The sequence below is a fragment of the Lissotriton vulgaris genome, chromosome 3_1 (assembly GCF_964263255.1).
Source record: "Lissotriton vulgaris chromosome 3_1, aLisVul1.2, whole genome shotgun sequence".
Classification (NCBI taxonomy): Eukaryota; Metazoa; Chordata; class Amphibia; order Caudata; family Salamandridae; genus Lissotriton; species Lissotriton vulgaris.
Window position 1 is genome coordinate 660915071 of NC_141689.1, and position 25773 is coordinate 660940843.

Sequence of the window (25773 nt, forward strand, 5' to 3'; positions counted from 1 at the left end):
CTATTGGTCTATTTCATCCTTGTGGATCTTGGGATCCATATATAGTGATGGACTCTTCGGATTTTGTTTTAACAAAAAATTCTTTGTTTTTTCTTTTATCATGCCCATATCATATGCTTTAGTGACTAGATCTTTCAACAAAGTTGTGAATTCCCTTGTTGGATTTCCCTTCAATTTCATATAGGTGGTGTTATCTGCAATGTGGTATTTTACTCTTGTCTCGTAGGGTGTTCTGTTGATGATTACCAATGCCCCACCTTTGTCTGCTTTTTGGCAGACCATGTTTGAATTATCCGCTATTTTCTTCAACGTGTCCCAATCCTTTTGTGTGATGTTCTTCCTTGTTTTTTTATTGCAATTAATGTGTGCTATTTCTTGCTTGACAAGTATTTCAAAAAGGTCCAGTGTTTTGTGGCTCGTTGGGGCCATATATGTACCTTTAGCTCTTAGACCATGCAGTTCATCTGGTTCTCTTGATTTCTGATCTTGTATGACATTATCAAAGAAATTCCTCAAATGTAGCTTTCTCATGAATTTGAAAAAACTCAGCTCCAGTTCTAGTGGGTTAGTTTCAGTAGTGGGAACAAAGGATGTTTCTTTCTGCAGTAATCTTAATTCTGATGAAGTTAATTTGTAATCTAAGATGTTGTTTACTAAGTTTCTTTTGGGGTCTTTTTACTTTCAGACCAATAGTCTCTACATGCGAAAGTGTTCATGAGCCAGTAGGCCAATTTATTGACAAATATCTACAGCCCAGTGTTAAAAAAATAGGTTCCTATATAAAGGACACCACGGATTTTCTAATCAAAATCTGAGAGATTCAACTGGATACTCGCAAGCAAGCAGTACTATGCACAGCAGACGTAAAATCTCTGTACACATCAGTACCACACTCTATGGGGTTGGAAGCAATGGAATATACACTGATGCGCACAGAACTGGAAACTTCAATGCAAATATGTATGATGGAGTTAATACATTACACCCTATATCAAAGTTACTTCAAATGGCAAAATGAATGGTATATTCAGCTCACAGGAACATCCATGGTCAATTACTCAGCACCGGCGTACGCAAATCTGGCCATGAAGAGATTTGAAGAACAAAACATTTTATCAAACCCAACATGGAAAAATCACATAAGGGCCTATTTCCCGTACATCTATGACATATTCATGGTATGGATAGGTACACATGAAGAAGCGGGAATGGCGTTGAAAGCATGGAATAGGATAGATGAACGGATACAGTTCACCAGTGAGATATCTGAAAAGGAAATTACTTTCCTGGATGTTCTAATCTTAAGAACAGACAGGGGCTTAGAAACAGACATCTATCGTAAAAAAACAAATAGGAACAACATCTTACATTTTAAAAGCCATCACCAAACATCATTAAAAACACACATGCCACTATTCCAGATGATGAGAGTGAAGAGAATCGTATCAAATCCGGAGAAAAGTTCAATAAGATTAATGGAGATGGAACAGAGATTCAAATCAAGAGGGTACCCTCCAACTATTCTGGAGAAGGCTAAACAGAAATGCGCAAGAACGAACCAAGAAGATCTATTGAAAAGTAAAGAAAAAGTAGAGAACACCAGAATGGTGATGGTATCCAGGTTTTTGACAGCAAGTAAGACCTTCAAAAAATTATAAATATGCATTGGCCTATGCCAACAATGAAACCCGACTTCAAAAACAAATTCTCACAATCACCGATCTTTACTTACACAAGAAACAGCAACATTGGGGAAATATTGAAAATAAAGCGAAAAGAAGTAACTAACGGCATAGGAACATTACCAATCATAAACTGCAATAATTGCAATGGAATCAATCAAGTAAACAAAATAAATCACCCCATGAAAGGAAATGATATCAAACTACATGTTACAGCGACATGTGATACCGAGAACATAATGTATTTATTGAAATGGCCTTGTGCAAGGTATACTGGGAAAGACAGAAAGAAAATTTAAAATAAGGATTAATGAGCATAAATCTAATATCAGAACCTAAAATAATAAATCCACCGTTGCAACGCATTTCATGGAGGCAAAACACAACATATCCCAACCAATGTTCCTTCTAATTTTTTTCCTCTGTGTGCGGCAGTGGAGGGTCTCTGTGCACTGCGATCATGGCCATGTGCGCCAGGAACTAGACCACGTGCGTGTGCAGCGCCAAATGTCACTCCAAACGTTGGCTTAAAAAAGTGAAAAGATGGTGTATTTTCACACAAACAGCTCCACGTTAAGCTTTTGCATATTGGATAACGACGCCATGCCATTGATTGGTTACACAGGTAAGTACACTCAAGGTTTAGAAAAGCACAAGACTCCAAAAGGTGGTACCATCATAAGATTTTACTAAATATTTTTAACTGGAGCACTGTTCATTGGGTGGGGAAATGTTGAGACCCTATACAATATCAAATATACACAATAAGTTACAAAATTATATAACATTTACAATGTGATGTGAAAGCTACTGAGTAATGTTGGGCTATCCCGCCAGGTATAGTTTGTAAAACTCAGACATCCACGCAAACATGGACTGTGGGAGAAGGACGTTCAGACAAGTCAAGTGGCATCACTAGATGGGTGACAGGGTTGCTTCTCACGGCGATCCTTGCCATTTTTTTAGTGCTGATAAACTTTATCAAGGTCAACTTTCCCATTCAGGAGGTAGGCCCTTGTCCTCATCAGCATATCCAAATGCTACTGCTCTAGTCTATTCCTCAATTTACTCTTTATAGTATTCATGAGGCTGAATCCTCGTTCACAATCTGCACTAGATGCTTGAAATGTTGCGCAACTAGCTGAGACACCACACTATATTGAGTAGCATTGCGTACAGTGAAATTCAACAGGTCTTGAAATGTGGTCAATAAAACACCCTTTACATGTTCTGCCACCACATATTTATAGTCTCTGTATTGTCGAACAACATCTTCTGGTGTTTCACAATCACCCAGGACCAAGACATTTTTATACTTTTCAACAAGTCTTTGTATATTCTCAGTCCCAAAATCAAAATGTGATTGTGTTGACATTGCCTGGTTTTCAAAACTTGCCCATTCTTTCAGTTCATCCTCAGGGAACCTTTTTTGCATGTGCTCACAAAGAAGGGAAACAAAAGACAGAATAGGCCCACTGTCAAATTCTTGCCTTTCCTTGTACAACACCATCATCTCTCTTACATTGCTGCTTCAAAAGACAGTGTCCCCCAAATACTGTTCCTTAATTTGGCCAATCTTTGCTCTTGCATACTGTACAGCTTCGACAGTAGTCAAAGAACTTTTTTGGAACAGTTTGCACAAGGATGCAAATTCACTCAGAATGTCATTAAGTACTGCAAGAGAAATGTGGTAGTTTGAGTCAGATAGCTTTTTGTAACAATATTTAGCAACTGGATCATTCTCTTCAACTTTCTCATGCTCAAAGTACTTAAGAACAGCCTCGTAATTCCGAATTAGTGCACCAACTGCAAAATGCCTCGAAAGCCATCGGACTTCATTCAGTGGTCAAAAAGAGACCACTTCACAGTCAGTGACTAATGCCATTTCATCCAGCTTGGACTTCTTTGCAGGTGATCTGGGGAACACAGTGTAGACAGTCCTCAATAATGTCTCCATCTCTTTAATAATTGGAACCCTCTTCCAGGCATCATCAACTCCCAAATCTTCTCAATGAGCGACGCAATGCTGCTCAACTAGATGGGGAATAGATTGTTTAAGGCGAGTAGCAACACCATTATTTTTACCCAGCATCACAGACGCACCATCGGATGTGAACATGACCATTTTCATGAGGTCCAGTTCATTGGCAGTGTAGAATTCCTTCACAGCAGTAGTGATGGCCTCAGCATTACAACTAGTCAGCTTCACTATGCCCCCAAACTGTGTTTTGTGCTCTGTTGAGGTTACAGGTCGGTACTTGAAGTACAGAATGAGCATTTTTGTAACAGAAATATCTGTGCTCTCATCAATTATCAATGTGTGATACAAAGCGTTACGAAGTTCTGCCATACCTTCACTGTGTATCACGCTATTGATGGCCTCAAGGAACACAAAGGCATAGTTCTTGCTCCTCCAGCTGTCTGGTATCTTCACATACAAAGCTAGGTGGTCATGGATGTCTTGTACAGATAACATTGAAGTATTCATCTTGACTGCCAGCAACACATTGTTGATGAGAACCTTTATCTCCTCAGGCAGGGATCTGTGTCGTTCAACTACTTCCATCCTATTTGCTTTGTCAGTGGGAGTTTCTGTCAGCATTGCCCGCACTCCAAAACCAAACCTGGCAGCAGCACTTCTGTTTCTCAATATCACCATGGCAGACTCATGAACTTTGCTAATTAGATGGCGTTTCAGGTAATCCAGTTTCCAGCCATCACTCCATTTCTTCCCTGTGGAAACGTCCCCAACAATCTTGGCTTCTGCACATGCTTTGCAAATTAAGCCCACATCTGGACTGTATTGAAATAGTTCCCCAAGTTGCACGCGAACCTTGCTTCGTGATTTCCGGGTCTCAGCCTCCACAATTTCTTTCATCCACTCTTCCTTGAAGACAAGTACTACTTCACATATGCTTAAAGTCCTTTCTGAGTCGCCTCCATAGCTTGGAAGATCGTCGAGGAAGAAAAATGTTTTTTATTGGTGCCAACAGAGTAATCATTATAAAGGAAGTCACTAAAACCGAAGTATTGCTTTAGGGCTGGCTTAAAGATTATGGAGCAAACTTCCTAAGGCACATAGGCGTAGGTGAAGCAATATTAGAGGAGTGCTAATTCAAATATTCACACATTTCACATTTTTTGTAAGGCACGGCAGTAGCATGTCAGGTACTGTTACATATCCTGCCCAAAAATGGCAGGAAATTATTGTTGGTGTGACAGAAAAAACATAAGTAGGTCCTAACAGTTTTCAATTTTAGCCAGTGGTTGCTGATGGGGGCCACAGGTGCTCCTGTCTGGGGATCAAAACTTGTTTTTCCTCCTCAGACATTCCCAGAGGGCAAGGGAGGGAAAAACATAAAGGGGTTCAAGGAGAAGGAAGGCAAAGACAGAAAACCAGTAGCGGCTGGCAAGTTGACAGAGTAGAGGGGAATGGAGACGGGAGGGAGACAAAGAAAAAAATAAAACATTTACCTGCTCACCTGGCCTATGCTAACAATGGAACCCGACTTCAAAAACACATTTTCACAAACACCAATCTTTGCTTATACAAGAAACAAAAACATTGGGGAAATATTGAAAACAAAGCGAAAAGTAGTATTTAATGTCAAAGGAAAATTACCATGCATGAACAGCAATAATTGCAATGGAATTATCGGAGGAAACAAAATAAATCACCCCATGAAAGGAAATTATTTCAAACTACATGTTACAGCGACATGTGATACAGAGAACATCATTTATTTAATGAAATGCCCTTGTGGCAAGGTATACACGGGAAAGACTGAATGAAAATTTAAAATAAGGATTAATGAGCATAAATGTAATATCAGAACCAAAAATACTAAATCCACCGTCGTAGCGCATTTCTATTTATAATTTTTTTGAAGGTCTTACTTACTGTCGAAAATCTTGATACCATCACCATTCTGGTGTGCTCTACTGTTTCTTTACTTTTCAATAGTTCTTCTTGGTTCATTCCTGCACATTTTTTTTAGCCTTCTCCAGAATAGTTGGAGGGTACCCTCTTGATTTGAATCTTTGTTCCATCTCCATTAATCTTATTGAACATTTCTCCGGATTTGATACGATTCTCTTCACTCTCATCATCTGCGATAGTTGCATGTGTGTTTTTAATGATGTTTGAGGATGGCTATTAAAATGTTAGATGCTGTACCTATCAGTTTTTTTATGATAGATGTCCGTTTTTAAGCTGCTGTCTGTTCTTAAGATTAAGACATCCAGGAAAGTAATTTCCTTTTCAGATATCTCACCGGTGAACTGTATCCGTTCAGCTATCCTATTCCATGCATCCAACGACATTCTCGCTTCTTCATGTGTACCTATCCATACCATGAATATGCCATTGATGTACCGGAAATTGGCCCTTATGTGATTTTTTCATGTTGGGTTTGATAAGATGTATTGTTCTTCAAATCTCTGCATGAACAGATTTGTGTACACCGGTGCTGTGCAATTGCCGATGGATGTTCCTGTGAGCTGAAGATACCATTCATTTTGCCATTTGAAGTAACTGTGATATAGGGTGTAATGTATTAACTCCATCAGAAATATTTGAATTGAAGTTTCCAGGTCTGTGCGCATCAGTGTATATTCCATTGCTTCCAACCCCATAGAGTGTGATATTGATGTGTACAGAGATTTTACGTCTGCTGTGCATAGCACTGCTTGCTCGTGATTATCCAGTTCAATCTCTCTGATTTTGATTAGAAAATCTGTGGTGTCCTTTTTATAGGAACCTATTTTTTTAACACTGGGCTGTATATATTTGTCAATATATTGGCCTACTGGCTCATTAACGCTTCCGCATGTAGAGACTATTGGTCTATTTCATCCTTGTGGATCTTGGGATCCATTTATAGTGATGGACTCTTCGGATTTTGTTTTAACAAAAAATTCTTTGTTTTTTCTTTTATCATGCCCATCTCATATGCTTTAGTGACTAGATCTTTCAACAAAGTTGTGAATTCCCTTGTTGGATTTCCCTTCAATTTCATATAGGTGGTGTTATCTGCAATGTGGTATTTTACTCTTGTCTCGTAGGGTGTTCTGTTGATGATTACCAATGCCCCACCTTTGTCTGCTTTTTGGCAGACCATGTTTGAATTATCCGCTATTTTCTTCAACGTGTCCCAATCCAAATTTTTATTGCAATTAATGTGTGCTATTTCTTGCTTGACAAGTATTTCAAAAAGGTCCAGTGTTTTGTGGCTCGTTGGGGCCAGATATGTACCTTTAGCTCTTAGACCATGCAGTTCATCCGGTTCTCTTGATTTCTGATCTTGTATGACATTATCAAAGAAATTCCTCAAATGTAGCTTTCTCATGAATTTGAAAAAACTCAGCTCCAGTTCTAGTGGGTTAGTTTCAGTAGTGGGAACAAAGGATGTTCCTTTCTGCAGTAATCTTAATTCTGATGAAGTTAATTTGTAATCTAAGATGTTGTTTACTAAGTTTCTTTTGGGGTCTTTTTACTTTCAGACCAATGGTCTCTACATGCGAAAGCGTTCATGAGCCAGTAGGCCAATTTATTGACAAATATCTACAGCCCAGTGTTAAAAAAATAGGTTCCTATATAAAGGACACCACGGATTTTCTAATCAAAATCTGAGAGATTCAACTGGATACTCGCAAGCAAGCAGTACTATGCACAGCAGACGTAAAATCCCCGCACACATCAGTACCACACTCTATGGGGTTGGAAGCAATGGAATATACACTGATGCGCACAGAACTGGAAACTTCAATGCAAATATGTATGATGGAGTTAATACATTACACCCTATATCAAAGTTACTTCAAATGGCAAAATGAATGGTATCTTCAGCCATTATCTGACCCGGGGTGGTGTGGAGTGCAAAAAACGATGGATTTAGGCCCAGATCCTTGTACTGGGGTGAATGTAAGACATTGATCTACATTCTGTCCATCAAATTGTTTTTTGTAATTTTCTCCCTGAGTGTACTGGGGTAGCTCAGACGTGGGTCCCAGAGCCTCCACACCACTTGAGTCAAGCTAGCCGGGCTGATGAGAGGTGTAACCTCGAAACCGGTCCGGTCCTCGGATGCTTGATTCCGGTCTGGGAAAGATATGGCTGTTGTAGTTCGGACTGGCCTGTTCCCATGGGGCACAGGGTCAGAGCTGATTTGCATAAAGCCATTATCTGACCCAGGGTGGTGTGGAGTGCAAAAAACGATGGATTTAGGCCCAGATCCTTGTACTGGGGTGAATGTAAGACATTGATCTACATTCTGTCCATCAAATAGTTTTTTGTAATTTTCTCCCTGAGTGTACTGGGGTAGGTCAGACGTGGGTCCCAGAGCCTCCAAACCACTGGAGTCAAGCTAGCCGGGCTGATGAGAGGTGTTACCTCGAAACCGGTCCGGTCCTCGGATGCTTGATTCCGGTCTGGGAAAGATATGGCTGTTGTAGTTCGGACTGGACTGTTCCCATGGGGCACAGGGTCAGAGCTGATTTGCATAAAGCCATTATCTGACCCAGGGTGGTGTGGAGTGCAAAAAACGATGGATTTAGGCCCAGATCCTTGTACTGGGGTGAATGTAAGACATTGATCTACATTCTGTCCATCAAATTGTTTTTTGTAATTTTCTCCCTGAGTGTACTGGGGTAGCTCAGACGTGGGTCCCAGAGCCTCCACACCACTGGAGTCAAGCTAGCCGGGCTGATGAGAGGTGTTACCTCGAAACCGGTCCGGTCCTCGGATGCTTGATTCCGGTCTGGGAAAGATATGGCTGTTGTAGTTCGGACTGGACTGTTCCCATGGGGCACAGGGTCAGAGCTGATTTGCATAAAGCCATTATCTGACCCAGGGTGGTGTGGAGTGCAAAAAACGATGGATTTAGGCCCAGATCCTTGTACTGGGGTGAATGTAAGACATTGATCTACATTCTGTCCATCAAATTGTTTTTTGTAATTTTCTCCCTGAGTGTACTGGGGTGAGGTTCCGTGACAATTGTAAGTGGTGTTTTCGACTCACACGAATATGGTCGAGTCTAGTATCTATGAACCGCAAATGACGAGTTTAGCAAGTGTGCGCAGTTTCGCTGTGCTAACTTAAACCGTTCGTTTGTTATGTGGGTTTGTCATCTGTACCCACGGGTTCCATCTTAGATACGGCATCCATTTTGTCTCTTGCCCTCAAGTAGCCAGCGAACGGACGCTGTCCGCTTCGCGACCCTGGGACTCCCAAGATATTTGCGGAAGACACATGTTCTTTGAAAGTGTCTTTATGACGAGGGGGATGCTACTGTAAGGCAGATGGCGCCGCTCGAGGCTCATCTTGCCGCACGGGCTTATTGTCTCAGTTGTGCATCTCATTAGGCACGTCCCTTTGATGCCTGTATCTCGTGCTTCTCGACACTCCCCTTTTACACCCTTTCCGATCTCCCCACTGTTTCCGTCTTCCTCTGCACCTGTCTTCGTTCCTATTTCGATCTACTTTACTGCTGATTGGAATTTGCTAATGGTGGGAAGATGGGTTTTTACAGTTGGGAACCGCCAAATGTTTCCGCACTTATGTTCCGGATCTTGTGTGTTTCAAAGTGATCTAAGCGACCCCTCTGAGAGCGACTTGTGGGAACCAGGTTGTAAACTATTGTGTATCATGTTATCCTATGGGTAGAAACTGTATAAAAGGAGCGATCCACAAATACAATTTGAAGCAGTCTCCCCGAACTACACTCGATGTACTTCCTGTGACTTCTGTGTTCCCTGCAGTAAATAAACCTTGACTCTTTGACGCCGAAGGAAGTGTCCCGTGTCTCTGTGACTTGTACGCCGGAGCAGGTTACCCACGAAGGTTTCAGGTGTTGTGCCCTGGCACCGCTGGGTCCAAAGAACCCAGTCCTTCGGTTGGCGCCCAACATGGGGCTGCATCAGTGGTACCGGTCCAAGCCTGACGATCGTGAGGAACTTCGTGTGAAATCTCCGAGGGAAGGTGCACCCCGCTTCATCGATCCTGTTGTCGAAATAAGTGGCCCGAAGACTTTTCCCGCGAAGATTCCCGCCTCCTAACGGCTGCGACGGACTGCTACCCTGACTGTAGACCTGTTTTGGCGCCTGGCGTAGACCTTGGTATAGCGAGACGATAGACGGGCCTTCCTGAGGACGCCATTGATCTTTGAGTTAAGTATTTGTGGGTCGCTCCCAGAGTTCTTTGTTGTAAACACTTTAGCGAGTGTTTTTGTTGTAGACACTTTAGCGGGTGTCTTTGTTGTACACGCTGTGTGAGTGTTTTTGTCGGTGACACTTTGCTAGCGTACTTTGTTGTTGTTGTATTTGTTTGACGACTGCAGCCGCCAAAGACCGAGGGTTTAGTTCTTGCTGGGACTTGGTAAATCCCGAAATCCCGTAACCCTTGAAGTTTGTGAAACTCGGCTAGTGTGCAAGATGCCTGGTCGCAGTACTTTGTTCAGTTGCTTTAGACCTTGTGGTGCGGATTCCCTGCTGGAGGACTCGTGTCCGATACCTCCGGTTGGAACTCCTACATATGACCTATATAGCAAACATGGGCTAGGCCCGATTGCTTTTAACGATTATTGGATCAAATATACAAAGAAAGACGGCGATCTTCGTTGGCCACCTCACGGTAGCTTCGAAGCGTCGATCTTAGATAATTTGGAAATAAAATTGTTCGAACGTAAATCTAGGCCGGCCATGTTTGATGCCTTTCGGTTCTGGCGCAAAGAAGCCCGACAGAAAGAGATCAGACAAAATAAACGTAGTCAGCGAGATACTGTTGCTACTATAGTGAAGAAAGCTGAGCAGTTTCAGCGTGATAAGGAGGATAAGGATAAGGAAGTGTTTGAGAGATTACAGCGTATGTCCATAGACAAATGCTATCCTGTTTTGTCTACGGAGTCGGATAAGAAGGAAGAGGCAGTTGAGGATTCTTTAATGTCCTATCTTATGAAGTCGCCACCTCCGTACGTACAGGGTACCGCAGCTCCTGTGGTCCCTGCCGTACCTGCTCCCCCACTTGTTATTCCTCCGCCTATTCCTCAACCTGCACCCGCTCTTCCGACTGTTCCTGCTCCTGTGCCTGTTTCTATTCCTACTGCTCCTCCGCTTCCACATACTCCTGTTCCCGCTACTGCTCACGCTACTGCTCCTGTGTTGTTAACCCCTGTTGCTGCTAACGTTTCTACTCCTTCTCTTGTTAGTCCTGTGTCTTACTCTTCTCCCTCTACTCGTAATCGTGATTCTCCCCTTGCGACAAACTTCTTTCAGTCGCTCGGACCTGTTTTTGGGTCTGCTGGTTCTGATGGTCCACAGAGACGTAGCCAGCTTCCTGGTAATAGAGAACGTGTTGCGCTATACAATATGGCGATGGGTTGGATGATAAACCCTGTTAGAAATCCACCTCGTGTTGTCCTCGAAACGTTTGATCAATTCAACATACCTACTCAGAGATATGTGTTTGATGAAATGTGCAAGTTCTTGCATGATCAGATAGCGGCTGTTGCGCCTGACGAGGTGCTGACCGCCCTGTCTAATCTTCGGCTTCAGTTCGCAACTGGACTGATAGTCGATACTAATGTCCGACGTGCTATTGAACGGTTGCTATCTCTTCGTCCCGCTCCTATTCCTCATGCATTGTTCGTTGAGGACATTGAACAACGAGATGGGTCTGGCCAATATCCTATGCGAGAAGTTCCGCCAGTTTGGGTACCCGCTGATAATACTAATGCTAATGCTCCAATACCAGCACATTTCCAGAGAGTGTGGATACACCTCCCTTGGAAACGATCGGAAGTGCTTCAGGTGAAACAAACTTTGCCTGATCCTCGCAAAAATCCTGCGGGGTATTACAAAGAATTATCGCAGCTCGTAGACGCTACGATAATGAATCTGGCCGATATCGACATGTTGTTTGGCAATGTCGTACCGCAACCAGTATGGGCCAAGATTCGTCACCAAGATCATGCGAATGAATTAGGTGGTGATTGGGCTGCCATTACAGCGGCAGACGCTGGACAAGTGGCTGCTACTAAACCCGATCAGTTGATTGAACTTCTTCCCCAGCGAATCATTACGTTAATGAAAACGCTTATGCCAGCTATGAGGGTAAATTGGGACAAGTTGTCAGCCTGTAAGCAGAAGAAAGATGAGAGTGTTTCAGACTTCTTTACGAGGTTCGAGGAAACATTCGTCGATCATAGTGGGCAGGATATGGGTACTGAGGGTGGACAAAGGCTGTTTGTGGATAAATTTGTATCGAACTTATTGCCCGACTTGAGCCATAAATTGAAAAATTCAGAAAGTGCGTGGGCCGTTTCTACCTCAGCTCAGATATTGGCTACGGCACAATATTACGAAAATAGAGAAAAAGAGGAAAATGACCGTGCCGATAAAAAGACGAAAGAGCTGAAAACTAAAGTGTTGTTACAACAAGCATATCCGCCGCGTTCTAATCAGAATGCGCCTCAGCAGAATAGATCGCAGTCGCAATCAAATCGATCGCAGCCGCGTAATGATTCATCTTTTCAGAGATCTTCGTTGGGGTACAATCAATGTGCTTATTGTAGACAGGAGGGACACATTAAATTCAATTGTCCTGCTTTAAATGACCGTAGTGGTGGTAATTCGTCTAGAGGAGGTCGTGGTGGTTCACAGAACGCATCACGTGGTAGAGGTCGTGGTGCTCAGAACGACCGTTCTGATAACTCGTCAAATTCTAATAATTGTTTCGACCAACGTGGATCATCGCAAGGACGATCTGCGCAGTACAATGTAGACGATTATTACGTCGATCAGGGAACTGACGATAGTAATTACTAGGACAGCCAAAGACAAGGAGAGGGAGTGGTATCAGTTCCGGTTGATCAGAGAGGGCCTTACGTCGCAGTTGCTACATCGGGCGTCGTTGAGCCTTTTCTGTTGGACACTGGTGCAGCGAAAAGTTCTATCATGCATTCGAAACTCCCTGGCGCACCTTTGTCTGGCTTAACAAATGTATCCGTTGGATTCTCTGGCGCCCCCGTTAGCAATCCAGTTTCGCGCCCTTTGCCCCTTAAAATTGGGCCTCGTGAGCTCGAAGCTCCGTTGATTTTAACCACTGGCTGTGGTGAAAATCTTTTGGGTCTGGATTTGCTTAAACGCTTGTATGCGACTTTGTATTGTTCTCCTGCGGGTATAAAGCTTACGTTAGGAGAGAGGGTAGTCTCTCCCATGTATTTGTCCCTCGATAAGCTTCCACCGGAATTGGATTCTCTTCCTGCATCTTTGTGGGCGACGGGTCCAAACGACGTGGGCCTACTTGATATCTCCCCTTATGTTGTTCAGTTGAAATCGAATGTGCGATTGCCACGTATTCCCCAATATCGTATCTCCCTGGATGGTGAACGAGCTTTGTTAGCGATCATCTATGATTTGATCGAGAAAGATGTCATTGAAGAAACTCGGGGAAACGTGTGCAATAGTCCTGTACTGCCCATTCTTAAACGTACTGATCCTACCAAACCGCCTGTTTATCGTTTTGTTATTGATTTACGGGAGGTGAATAAAATTGTGGTTCCTCAATTCCCTGTTGTGCCTGACATTACGGCGCTACTGACTCTGATTCCAGCTACGGCTTCATGGTTTTCGGTGATTGATTTGAAAAATGCGTTTTTCAGCATCCCGATTGCCGAAGAGAGCAGGGACCTTTTCGGTTTCTCTCTTGGTGGACGTAGCTTCCGGTTCAAACGCGCTCCTCAGGGCTACTGTGAAAGTCCATCGATTTACAGTCAAGCTTTGAAGGGTCAACTAGATGCGTTTAGGTTGCCGGTTGGTGCGGCTTTAATCCAATACGTCGACGACTTATTGGTGGCTGCTGATACTCAGGACATTTGCAAAATTGCTACAGTGTCGTTGCTGCAACATCTCTGTGAGTTAAATCACAAGGTGTCACCTTCTAAACTCCAATATTGTTGTCAAGAAGTAACCTATCTAGGTCACTTATTGTCAAAGGAGGGAAGGAGATTGACCCCAGAGAGAATTGCAGCGATTGCGCGCATGGCTGTGCCACAAACCCAAAGAGATGTGCGTGCCTTTCTAGGTATCACATCGTACTGCAGGCAGTGGATTCCTAATTTTTCATTGCTAGCGAAACCATTAGTGGCTCTTACGTGCAAGGATGTTTCGACTCCTTTACCATGGACGGAAGAATGTCAGAAACGTTTTTCTGAATTACGTGATTCATTGTGTTCGGCCCCTGTGTTAGGTACCCCTGATTACAGTAAACCGTTCACGTTATATGTTCACGAGAGGGAAGGTTGTGCTTTAAGCGTCTTAACGCAACCTTTTGGTGGTAAGCAACGTCCATGTGCATATTTTTCCTCGACCTTAGACCCAGTAGCTAGAGCATTGCCGAGTTGTTTGAGAGCAACTGCGGCAGCTGCGGTCTCCATCCGACAATCAGCAGGATTGGTCATGGATAATATGCTTACGGTGATGGTTCCGCATGCAGTCGATACTCTTTTGAACCGTACGAAAACTCAGCACTTGACGAGTGCGAGGTTATCTGGGTACGAATTGACGCTCTTGGCAAGCCACATTCAGATAAAACGTTGTAATGTCCTAAATCCGGCAACTTTGTTACCAATTAGTGCAGAGTCAGATGCAGTAACAGAACATGACTGTTACTTGCGGACAGAGGAGGAAACAAAAGGTCGTGTGGACCTTAAAAACACCCCATTGGAAGACCCGGATGGCACCCTGTATGTGGATGGGTCATGTTTTAAATTGCCGAATGGTGATGTGACTACTGCTTATGCTGTGGTGACATTGAATACTGTTGTTGAGACTGCGAGATTGAATCAGAATTCTGCCCAAGCTGCAGAGCTGATCGCTCTTACTAGAGCATGTGTATTAGCAAAAGGTAAACGTGTGAATGTGTACACCGATAGTCAGTATGCTTTCGGTGTAGCGCATAGTTTCGGACGATTGTGGCGAGAACGTGGTTTCTTGACGTCACATGGCACGAAAATACAGCATGGCCAGCTTGTGAACGATCTTTTGGATGCATTGACTTTGCCTGCTCAAGTTGCAATTGTTAAATGTAGTGCGCATCGTAAGGTGACGGATGATGTTGGTCGTGGTAATGCGTTTGCAGATGAGATTGCTAAGGAGACTGCCCGGAACCTTAGCACTCGAATGTATGTGACGAATTCGGTTAGGTGGCCTACAGAATCAAGTATGTGTGAGAATACTATAGAGAGTGTGAAAGCAATTCAGAATGAGGCCACCGACACTGAAAAGATGAAGTGGAAAGAAAGTACGGGAAGGTTGGATGTGAATGGTTGCTGGATTGACTTGTCAGATCAGAAAAGATGGATGTTGCCTGATGCGTATGTACTGGCCGTTGTGCAAATGGCACATGGGTTAGCACATATTAGCGCGAAAGGTATTTGCAAGTTGTTGGCTGATGTGTGGAAGAATGATGGAATTACTAAGTGTGCTGAACGTTTGGTGAAGAATTGTATGGTGTGTATAATGTACAATCCTGGCAAAGGAACCCCAACTCCCCCTGGCAGTTTTGCTCCTCCTTCGTATCCCTTTGAGGTGATCCAATTGGACTTCATCCATATGGAGCGATGCAATAACCTGAAATACGTTTTGGTTGTGGTTTGCGCATTCTCCCGATGGATCGAGGCCTATCCCCTCAAAGATAATACTGCTTTGTCTACTGCGAAAATCCTACTGAAGGAATATTTTCCTCGGTATGGAATGCCTAGAGTCGTGTGGTCAGATAACGGAAGTGAGTTTGTTGGAAGTGTGATGAAGAGTGTGTGTAAGGGCCTTGGAATTAATCAGAAATTCCACAGCGCCAATCATCCCCAGTCAGCTGGATTGGTTGAAGGGTACAATGGCACCCTTAAACTGAAATTAGCGAAGATCCAGGCTACGACTGGACTTTCGTGGCCTGACGCTTTGCCTCTAGCATTACTGGCAACTAGGGCGACTGTACACTCCCGAATAGGGCTTAGTCCCTATGAAATAGTGTTCGGCCGTCCTGCGAATGTGTGGGGGGTTCCTAGGCCAGGTATGTTTGTTGATCTTGAGTACCCGATGTTGATTGACTACTTACATGACTTGACTGCTAAACTGAGGTTAATTCATCAACAGGTTTACGACGCCTTGCCGACGCAGACGGAGGGTCCAGGCCACCAGCTCCAGCCTGGTGATTGGGTTGTCACCCGAAATTTTTCGCGCAAGAAGAATCTGGACCCCCGCTTTGTTGGACCTCACCAGGTGCTTTTGGCCACGAGGACTGCCGTTCGTCTTGAGGGACGGAAGAACTGGGTACATGCTACCCATTGCAAGCGAGTCCCTATTCCTTTGCCGGCAGACCCGTGGGTGAGGAAAAGCATTGCGTCAACAGAAGCAGCGATATTGCCGGCGTTTGTACCTTTCAGTGACGCACAACTTGTTGGTGAACACTCAGCGCAGCAGAAAGCCATTGTTGGAACATTGTCAGCAAAAGACTCAAGACCAAATCAGCAAACTGATCAGCAGGACGCTGTCTCTTCGACAGATCCTTTGTTTGACGAGCAGACACGTCCTGGGAAACATCGATATTCTTTGCGTTCTCATACTAAGGACAAATAAATTTTTTCTTGCTTTGCTGAAACTGATAACTGCAATATCTTCGTTTCCCCTGATCAACTGTGAACAATTCGTATCACTGAAAATTGTTTTGTACATATATCAAGATTTTTTTTTGTATCTTTTTCCTTCCACAGCTGAATTATTGTGCTAAATAAAATACATATTGTGTATTGAGGGCCGTAGGGCCGCGCGCGTACTTCCTTCTGGACAGTAGGTCTTGACGCTAGGTTAAAGGCCGTCGGTTTCTAGGAACTCCTGGGAATTGACTATTGCTGCACAGAACGAAGTGCGTCAAGAAACGTTGCGGACGGTCGTAGGGAAATGGCATTTTTGAAGCTGAATGATTTGGAAGGAGCTCAGGCGTATAGAGTCAAACTGCAGAAACTTAGTCGTACGAAATGTTTTGTATTCCAATTGTTTGTATTGTTTTTAACTGCTTCTGCATTTTTGGCGGGTGGGGTGTATTACACTATGTCTTACTTCTTACTTCCTACCCCTACTCCTACTCCTTACCCTAACATTACTTCTACTGCTTCTCCTCATTCCTTTCATATGTTACCAGAACACGAACAGGCTAGACGTGTAGAATTCCGCAACAATTCCTTTATCCAGCTCCTTCATCAGCATCAGTTAGTGGTTAACACTACTAATTGTTGGGTGTGTGGGTTGATGCCACATACTACGGGTAAGGGAATTCCATATCTGGTGTTACCGTATAGTTCCCAAGGGTCAGCTCGAGCATACCAAACAATGCTTCGAAGCGCACTAGGTTTCCACCCCTCTCCAGAACGTTCCCCCAAACCGGGTCCTACCTCATGGCAGTGGGTGGTATCGATGATAATACAGGATTTGGAAGATGAGATCCATGATGCTTATCTCATCCCTAAGGCAGAGGTACAAGCCTATAGGGCACCGAATAGAGGGGAATATAGTACGTTCACTAATGAAAAGCAGCTTAAAAGCTCGTCTCCAATATGGGTCGTACCCCACACTGGTAATTTTTGTCTTGTGGGTCGTGGCTCGCAAGCCTCACTTGGAGTAAGTGCTTGCACTGAAAGTTACGTTCTGTCAATGTCCCCGATCCCTGTGCTTCTGGCTGCCAAGGGTACTTACTTCATCTGTCATGATCGTGCATACACATGGTTGCCCGCAGACTTCATGGGCTCATGTTTTGTTGCAAATCTGTTGCCTCCGACGTTTACTGTAGATGCCGATTACCATAAGACTAGAGTTGTACGAGGCGTAATTAGTGAAGAGGATACTGCCGGTCAAGAGGCAGGAGACTTTTTCAAGGGTTTCCTCCCGTTTTGGGGACCTATGGTTAATAGTAGGAACCTGAGACATTTGACTCGAGTGGTAGAATCGACAGCTAACATTACTGCCAGTGCCCTTGGTAATATCACCACAGAACTTCAGGCGGAGAGACTTATGACATTACAAAACCGTATGGTTTTAGATGTTGTCTTAGCAGATCGCGGTGGGGTATGTAAAGTGATCCATTCGAGCTGTTGCATTTTCATTCCAGATAATGCTCCTACTGTCTATCAAGCCATCTCGAAGTTGCACAAGATCTCCGAATCCATACACGTGGATGTAGGGGATTGGACGCTACTTGGTTGGTTTTGGGGCCTGGTGTCGACTTGGGGTTGGAAGATTCTGACGATCATCGGGGTTGTGGTAGTGTTCCTGTTCACGTGTTGCCTTTGTGTGCAGTGTGGTCCTGCCTTATGTGGCCTCTGTGCTACAACGTGTATGAGACAACCATCTGTTACCAAGGGGACTCGGTTGGACAGAGCTATGCTACAACGACATCTTGATGGTCTGATGAATATCGAGTATGATTCCGACTAGTGCTTGCCTACATGAGGGCAAAAGGAGCGTCTGAGGTTCCGTGACAATTGTAAGTGGTGTTTTCGACTCACACGAATATGGTCGAGTCTAGTATCTATGAACCGCAAATGACGAGTTTAGCAAGTGTGCGCAGTTTCGCTGTGCTAACTTAAACCGTTCGTTTGTTATGTGGGTTTGTCATCTGTACCCACGGGTTCCATCTTAGATACGGCATCCATTTTGTCTCTTGCCCTCAAGTAGCCAGCGAACGGACGCTGTCCGCTTCGCGACCCTGGGACTCCCAAGATATTTGCGGAAGACACATGTTCTTTGAAAGTGTCTTTATGACGAGGGGGATGCTACTGTAAGGCAGATGGCGCCGCTCGAGGCTCATCTTGCCGCACGGGCTTATTGTCTCAGTTGTGCATCTCATTAGGCACGTCCCTTTGATGCCTGTATCTCGTGCTTCTCGACACTCCCCTTTTACACCCTTTCCGATCTCCCCACTGTTTCCGTCTTCCTCTGCACCTGTCTTCGTTCCTATTTCGATCTACTTTACTGCTGATTGGAATTTGCTAATGGTGGGAAGATGGGTTTTTACAGTTGGGAACCGCCAAATGTTTCCGCACTTATGTTCCGGATCTTGTGTGTTTCAAAGTGATCTAAGCGACCCCTCTGAGAGCGACTTGTGGGAACCAGGTTGTAAACTATTGTGTATCATGTTATCCTATGGGTAGAAACTGTATAAAAGGAGCGATCCACAAATACAATTTGAAGCAGTCTCCCCGAACTACACTCGATGTACTTCCTGTGACTTCTGTGTTCCCTGCAGTAAATAAACCTTGACTCTTTGACGCCGAAGGAAGTGTCCCGTGTCTCTGTGACTTGTACGCCGGAGCAGGTTACCCACGAAGGTTTCAGGTGTTGTGCCCTGGCACCGCTGGGTCCAAAGAACCCAGTCCTTCAGGGGTAGCTCAGACGTGGGTCCCAGAGCCTCCACACCACTGGAGTCAAGCTAGCCGGGCTGATGAGAGGTGTTACCTCGAAACCGGTCCGGCCCTCGGATGCTTGATTCCGGTCTGGGAAAGATATGGCTGTTGTAGTTCGGACTGGACTGTTCCCATGGGGGCACAGGGTCAGAGCTGATTTGCATAAAGCCATTATCTGACCCAGGGTGGTGTGGAGTGCAAAAAACGATGGATTTAGGCCCAGATCCTTGTACTGGGGTGAATGTAAGACATTGATCTACATTCTGTCCATCAAATTGTTTTTTGTAATTTTCTCCCTGAGTGTACTGGGGTAGCTCAGACGTGGGTCCCAGAGCCTCCACACCACTGGAGTCAAGCTAGCCGGGCTGATGAGAGGTGTTACCTCGAAACCGGTCCGGTCCTCGGATGCTTGATTCCGGTCTGGGAAAGATATGGCTGTTGTAGTTCGGACTGGACTGTTCCCATGGGGCACAGGGTCAGAGCTGATTTGCATAAAGCCATTATCTGACCCAGGGTGGTGTGGAGTGCAAAAAACGATGGATTTAGGCCCAGATCCTTGTACTGGGGTGAATGTAAGACATTGATCTACATTCTGTCCATCAAATTGTTTTTTGTAATTTTCTCCCTGAGTGTACTGGGGTAGCTCAGACGTGGGTCCCAGAGCCTCCACACCACTGGAGTCAAGCTAGCCGGGCTGATGAGAGGTGTTACCTCGAAACCGGTCCGGTCCTCGGATGCTTGATTCCGGTCTGGGAAAGATATGGCTGTTGTAGTTCGGACTGGACTGTTCCCATGGGGCACAGGGTCAGAGCTGATTTGCATAAAGCCATTATCTGACCCAGGGTGGTGTGGAGTGCAAAAAACGATGGATTTAGGCCCAGATCCTTGTACTGGGGTGAATGTAAGACATTGATCTACATTCTGTCCATCAAATTGTTTTTTGTAATTTTCTCCCTGAGTGTACTGGGGTAGCTCAGACGTGGGTCCCAGAGCCTCCACACCACTGGAGTCAAGCTAGCCGGGCTGATGAGAGGTGTTACCTCGAAACCGGTCCGGTCCTCGGATGCTTGATTCCGGTCTGGGAAAGATATGGCTGTTGTAGTTCGGACTGGACTGTTCCCATGGGGCACAGGGTCAGAGCTGATTTGCATAAAGCCATTATCTGACCCAGGGTGGTGTGGAGTGCAAAAAACGATGGATTTAGGCCCAGATCCTTGTACTGGGGTGAATGTAAGACATTGATATACATTCTGTCCATCAAATTGTTTTTTGTAATTTTCTCCCTGAGTGTACTGGGGTAGCTCAGACGTGGGTCCCAGAGCCTCCACACCACTGGAGTCAAGCTAGCCGGGCTGATGAGAGGTGTTACCTCGAAACCGGTCCGGTCCTCGGATGCTTGATTCCGGTCTGGGAAAGATATGGCTGTTGTAGTTCGGACTGGACTGTTCCCATGGGGCACAGGGTCAGAGCTGATTTGCATAAAGCCATTATCTGACCCAGGGTGGTGTGGAGTGCAAAAAACGATGGATTTAGGCCCAGTGATGTCATCAGTGATGTCACTGACCATGTCATGAATGATGTAATATGTGACATCATTAGCAGTGGATTGCGGGTCCGCGATATATAGTTAGTGCAACTAACTATATATGGAATTTCAATGGTTTTATGCGAGTAAAATAAGGTTTTGAAAAGGCTAATCCCTAACTATATATGGTCTATAACCAATTGTTTTTTCAGAGAATTTTCAAGGTTTTGTAAATGCAAATTCCTAACTATATATGGACTATAACCTATGTTTTTTTCTGTGAATTTCAATGGTTTTTAAATAGCAAATATCAAAAGCTGTAAAATGTCAAGTACGTGATAGGTAAAAACTTTTTCGTGTTTATGCACGCTGATGTGCTTTGAACGCTGCCCCCCCCTCCCCTCTTTACTCTTAGTAGTACTCTCTCTTTGCAGATAGTGAAGGGTACTTAACGCAGACCTTTACCCCCGTTGTAATCCGTCGTGCCTGCTTGTCTCTCCATTTGATTGATTGTTATCCAAGCATTTACTGTTTTAGAATTGGTTCTCTTTGGTTCATTCTCTATTTACAAACAAGCACAAAGTCGCAATACTCTGTTTAGTCTTTGCAGATAGTGAAAAATCGTGTAAAAAAATAAAAGTAACCGAGCAAAATCAGTAGGCCACTAATTGGATCTCTTTTTGACCTCGCTAAAATAGAAACATTAAGAACAACCCTTCATGAGAAATACGAAAATAGTGAGATGAACTGAGCTCCACACCATGAGGGCTGCAAGACAGCTCGGCTCCGTCACCCACCCCGCCCAAAATAACGACAAACCCTATGCAAATATTAAAAATATATACAACACACCAGCAAAGTAACAGGGAAAAACATTTTATTAAATAACTATTTACATAACTATTTTATACTTTTTGTTGCTCGATCCGGCTAGCTCAATCGATCGAGCATGAAACTCATGCACTCTGATAGCAAGCGTTGCTACTGTTGCTATGCAGACCAAAACTGGTTTTCAGTTTGTACATTTTTCTAGATTTTTCCATCCGTGGTTGGTTGAGTTTGTAGAACGATGGCTTCAGATTTTCCACATACGGTGTGGTGTTGCGGACTGGGAGGGGGCGCTTCGCTCCTGCCCCCTCCCCAAGTAAGATTTTCATACGTGAAAGTACGTTAATGGTTTTGGTCCCTGAGTTCTTTAGATGTCACTGCCATTCTCAAATGGCATAAGTTCTGGATGTTGGGTGCCATAGTTCAGAGTTCTGAGCAGCGCTTGTAACACTGTCTGAAGCTTATTTCCACCTACTGCAGCTTCACTATTCTCAAAGTAAGTGAGGGTCGTTTGTGGACCTGACTGCATTTGAAAACAATGTGATATGGTACCTCCCTAAACAGCTTGACGGAGGCCCCCAAGGGGCGGTGTGATGGCACGGACTCGGAGAAGACGCTTGGCTCCGACCCCCTCCCCAAGTCTTATAGCACTGGTGTAGCCTGAGATCGCCCCCGACATAGGCGGCCGGCTCCCGGGGTCCGGCGGAACTTTTTGCCTTTTGATGACTCTTCTATTCTGGACCTTGTCCCACAATCCGTTTGACCTGAAGACACGCTGTAGTGGGGCACCCCTTTACCGTTTTAGTTGCCATTCCGACCGCTTTTGCTACACTGTGCCTCTTCCGCCATTCAGCTGTTTACCGCCCGCTCTTGCGACTACAGCGTCTCGCTCACCATGTAGTTGAGTTGCTCCCGCTCTTGCGATGCAACGATAGGCGGCTGCCACAGGACTCTCAAAATGGCGGCCGGCTCTTCAGATTTGGGCGTGGTCCACTAAAATGGCCCTGGGACACCTTGGAACTCGGACGCTTCCCTGCTAGGGCTTTGGTCCCATTCTCGAAAGCGTCCCTCAGCCGTGAAGATTGTACAAAAGTCTTGGGGGCCCCCGACTCCCGCAGGCTTCTGGTGGGGAGCGGCTGCCATGTTTGCTCGTGGAATGGCCACGACGGAGCTACGAGATGGTGGTGCTCTCATGCTGACGCCAACTTTAGTCTGAAACATCCAGAAACACTGTTGACTACCAATTCGATCAGTTCCGGTAGCGCCCCAACATGACCCGGTAGAGAAGAACTTGCCCTCCCCTCTTTGACTGATGGTTCTTGTTGCCTGTCCCCTCTGTTGTCATTTAACAGAACTTTTTGGACTGCTGAAAGGGGTTGTGTTCCGAACGCTGGTTGGTGGAGACATTTTGACTATATTCTTGACCTACGTTGTCGCGTAATGCGTTATATGACACGCCGCGTTAGCGCACCCGGAAGTGATCTGGGGCGCAGCGCGCAGCGCGTAACGTAAGCATAACAGGTCATGTGACTTGTTAATAAAACTTTTCATTGGTTAATTTTACTTTTGTTATTTTAATGATGAAAAGCTTGGTCATATGACCTAAAAATTACGCTTTTTATTGGTTTCGAACATTATTTTTTTTTAAACATATATGTTGTAATGTTCCAGGCTAATGTACTTTCCCGGAAAATTTACAACTGTCCTGCAAGTAAAATATATTCTTTTTTCGAGAAAAAGGGCGTTTCATCGTCCCATGACGGGGCCGTTGAGTAAAAGAGGCTCGGCCTGCTGTCTTACTCGCCGATACGCCTGATTATCAGATTCTTATCGATCACTTTATGTTGCAAGAGTGGAAAACACAACTGCCCTTGACCATTTATCTTTACTGCGTTCCTACGTATTATACCTTTTATCCGTCATGTAATTGGACTGCTTTATTTCACTTGCCTTTTACTGATTCGAAAACAGTGACTAAAAGTAAAAACTTTACCAATGTAAATACTACTACCATGTTTTGTTTTAAAAACCTTTATTGTGAAAATGTCAGTATACAAATACGGGCCTATAACCACGTGGGCCGGCCACGGAGCAAACTGAAATCGTATATGATGAGGAGACATTTACACTGTAGAGGAACGTAACGAGCGGGCCATTAGGTTGCAAGAACTAAGGTGTCTAACAGTTGCGGAATCGGTGGACGTACATTTTGTAATTAAAATACGACAAAGCCACTTACAAAAAAATCATCTAGATATACATTTGCGGGCAAGTACCATGGATGACGTTAATTCGAACTTTCAATAGTACAGTAATCAATAACACATCAGAACTTAATATCAATAGGGATGTCGAAATATTCAATCAATTCTCGTCCCCGCCCGCCATGAGCATCAAAACTGCATTCATATCTCGTGATATCAAGGTTGTTCAACCAGTACACAACAATGAGTTACGAGTCCCATTTATACCGGCGCCATTTTGGGCGAGGCCGGGCAGGTCCAAGATATAGTCAAAATGTCTCCACCAACCATCGGCCAGACCAGAACCCCTTTCGGCCCTTTATGCTACAAGATGGTGTCTTCCATTCAGAAAATATTGTTCGCAGCATTTTGAAAGGAAAGATAAACAGCCGTTCTCCTAGTGAGTCTCACATTGTTACATTTAGGAAGAATGTTGAAGAGTAGTATGTTGAAAATCTGAAGCCATTGTTCTACAAACTCTCAATCAGCCTCGGATGGAAAAAAAAATCCTGAAGAATGTACAAACTGAAAACCAATTTTTGTCTGTATAGCATCAACAGCAATGCTTGAGTCAGCTTTGTGTGAAGCCGCCATTTTTATTCAATCAATAACGTCCCCCTGCACACATTCAGGGACCTGGTCGTGTCTTCAGGTCAAACGGATTGTGGGACAAGATGCAGAATGGAAAAGGGAAAAAGTTCCGCCGGACCCCGGGAGCCGGCCGCCTATGTCATGGGCGATCTTTGGCCACACCAGGACAATAGTGAAGCTGCAGCAGGTGCAAATAAGCTTCATACAGTGTTACAAACACTGCTCAGAACTCTCAACGATGGCACTCAACATCCAGGACTTGCCATCCGGATCTTGGCGCCTTGTGCTGGTTCCGACCTATTCACACATCGGTCCACTACTGACATCACCTCATAAGCCAACGGGGCACCCCACGCCGACTTTCGGCGCAGCATTGTAGGATGGCCACACCAGTGCGGCAACTTGCTGGACACAACCTCGGTGCCATCCGGATCTCGGCGCGTTCGAGTCACTGTACCGCAAGAGTGACCGGAACTCAGCTGGACACGCCGTCTTTCGGCGCAGCATTGTAGGATGGCCACACCAGTGCGGCAATTTGCTGGACACCACCTCGGGCAATAGTGAAGCTGCAGCAGGTGCAAATAAGCTTCAGATAGTCTTACAAGCACTGCTCAGAACTCTCAACTATGGCACTCAACATCCAGGACTTGCCATCCGGATCTTGGCGCCTTGTGCTGGTTCTGACCTATTCACACATCGGTCCACTACTGACATCACCTCATAAGCCAACAGGGCACCCCACGCCGACTTTCGGCGCAGCATTGTAGGATGGCCACACCAGTGCGGCAACTTGCTGGACACCACCTCGGTGCCATCCGGATCTCGGCGCGTTCGAGTCACTGTAGCGCAAGTGACCGGAACTCAGCTGGACACGCCGTCTTTCGGCGCAGCATTGTAGGATGGCCACACCAGTGCGGCAACTTGCTGGACACCACCTCGGTGTCATCCAGATCTCGGCGCGCTGTGATGCTTTCGGCCTACTGTAGCCGCAAGTGCGGACGCAACTCAGTTGGACGGCGAGTGAAAAGATAAGGGGCGCCGCACTGCAGCCGAGGAGCCTCCATCTTGGGGGAGACGCACAGCCCCCACTGACTGACGGGACCTTACAGGCCAACGGGGCGCCCCACGCCGACTTTCGGCGCAGCATTGTAGGATAGCCACACCAGTGCAGCAACTTGCTGGACAACAACTCGGTGCCATCCGGATCTCGGCGCGTTGTGCTGCCTTCGGCCTATTCGCACATCGGTCCGCTGCTGACGCCGCCTCACATGCCAACGGATTTTCTACGCTTTTTGTAGCCCTATGCCACATAACAGGTCATGTGACTTGTTTATAAAACTTTTCATTGGTTCATTTTACTTTTGGTTTCCTAATGATGGAAGGCTTGGTCATATGACCTAAAAATAACACTTTTCATTGGTTTAGAATATTTTTTTTCCCCAAACGATGAAAGC

The 25773-nt window shown here is 45.0% G+C and overlaps 1 pseudogene; it reads right to left on the minus strand.

The window, feature by feature from the left end:
* Positions 1–4284, minus strand: LOC147726892 (uncharacterized; annotated as a pseudogene).
* Between the last annotated feature and the right edge of the window lie 21489 nt (positions 4285–25773).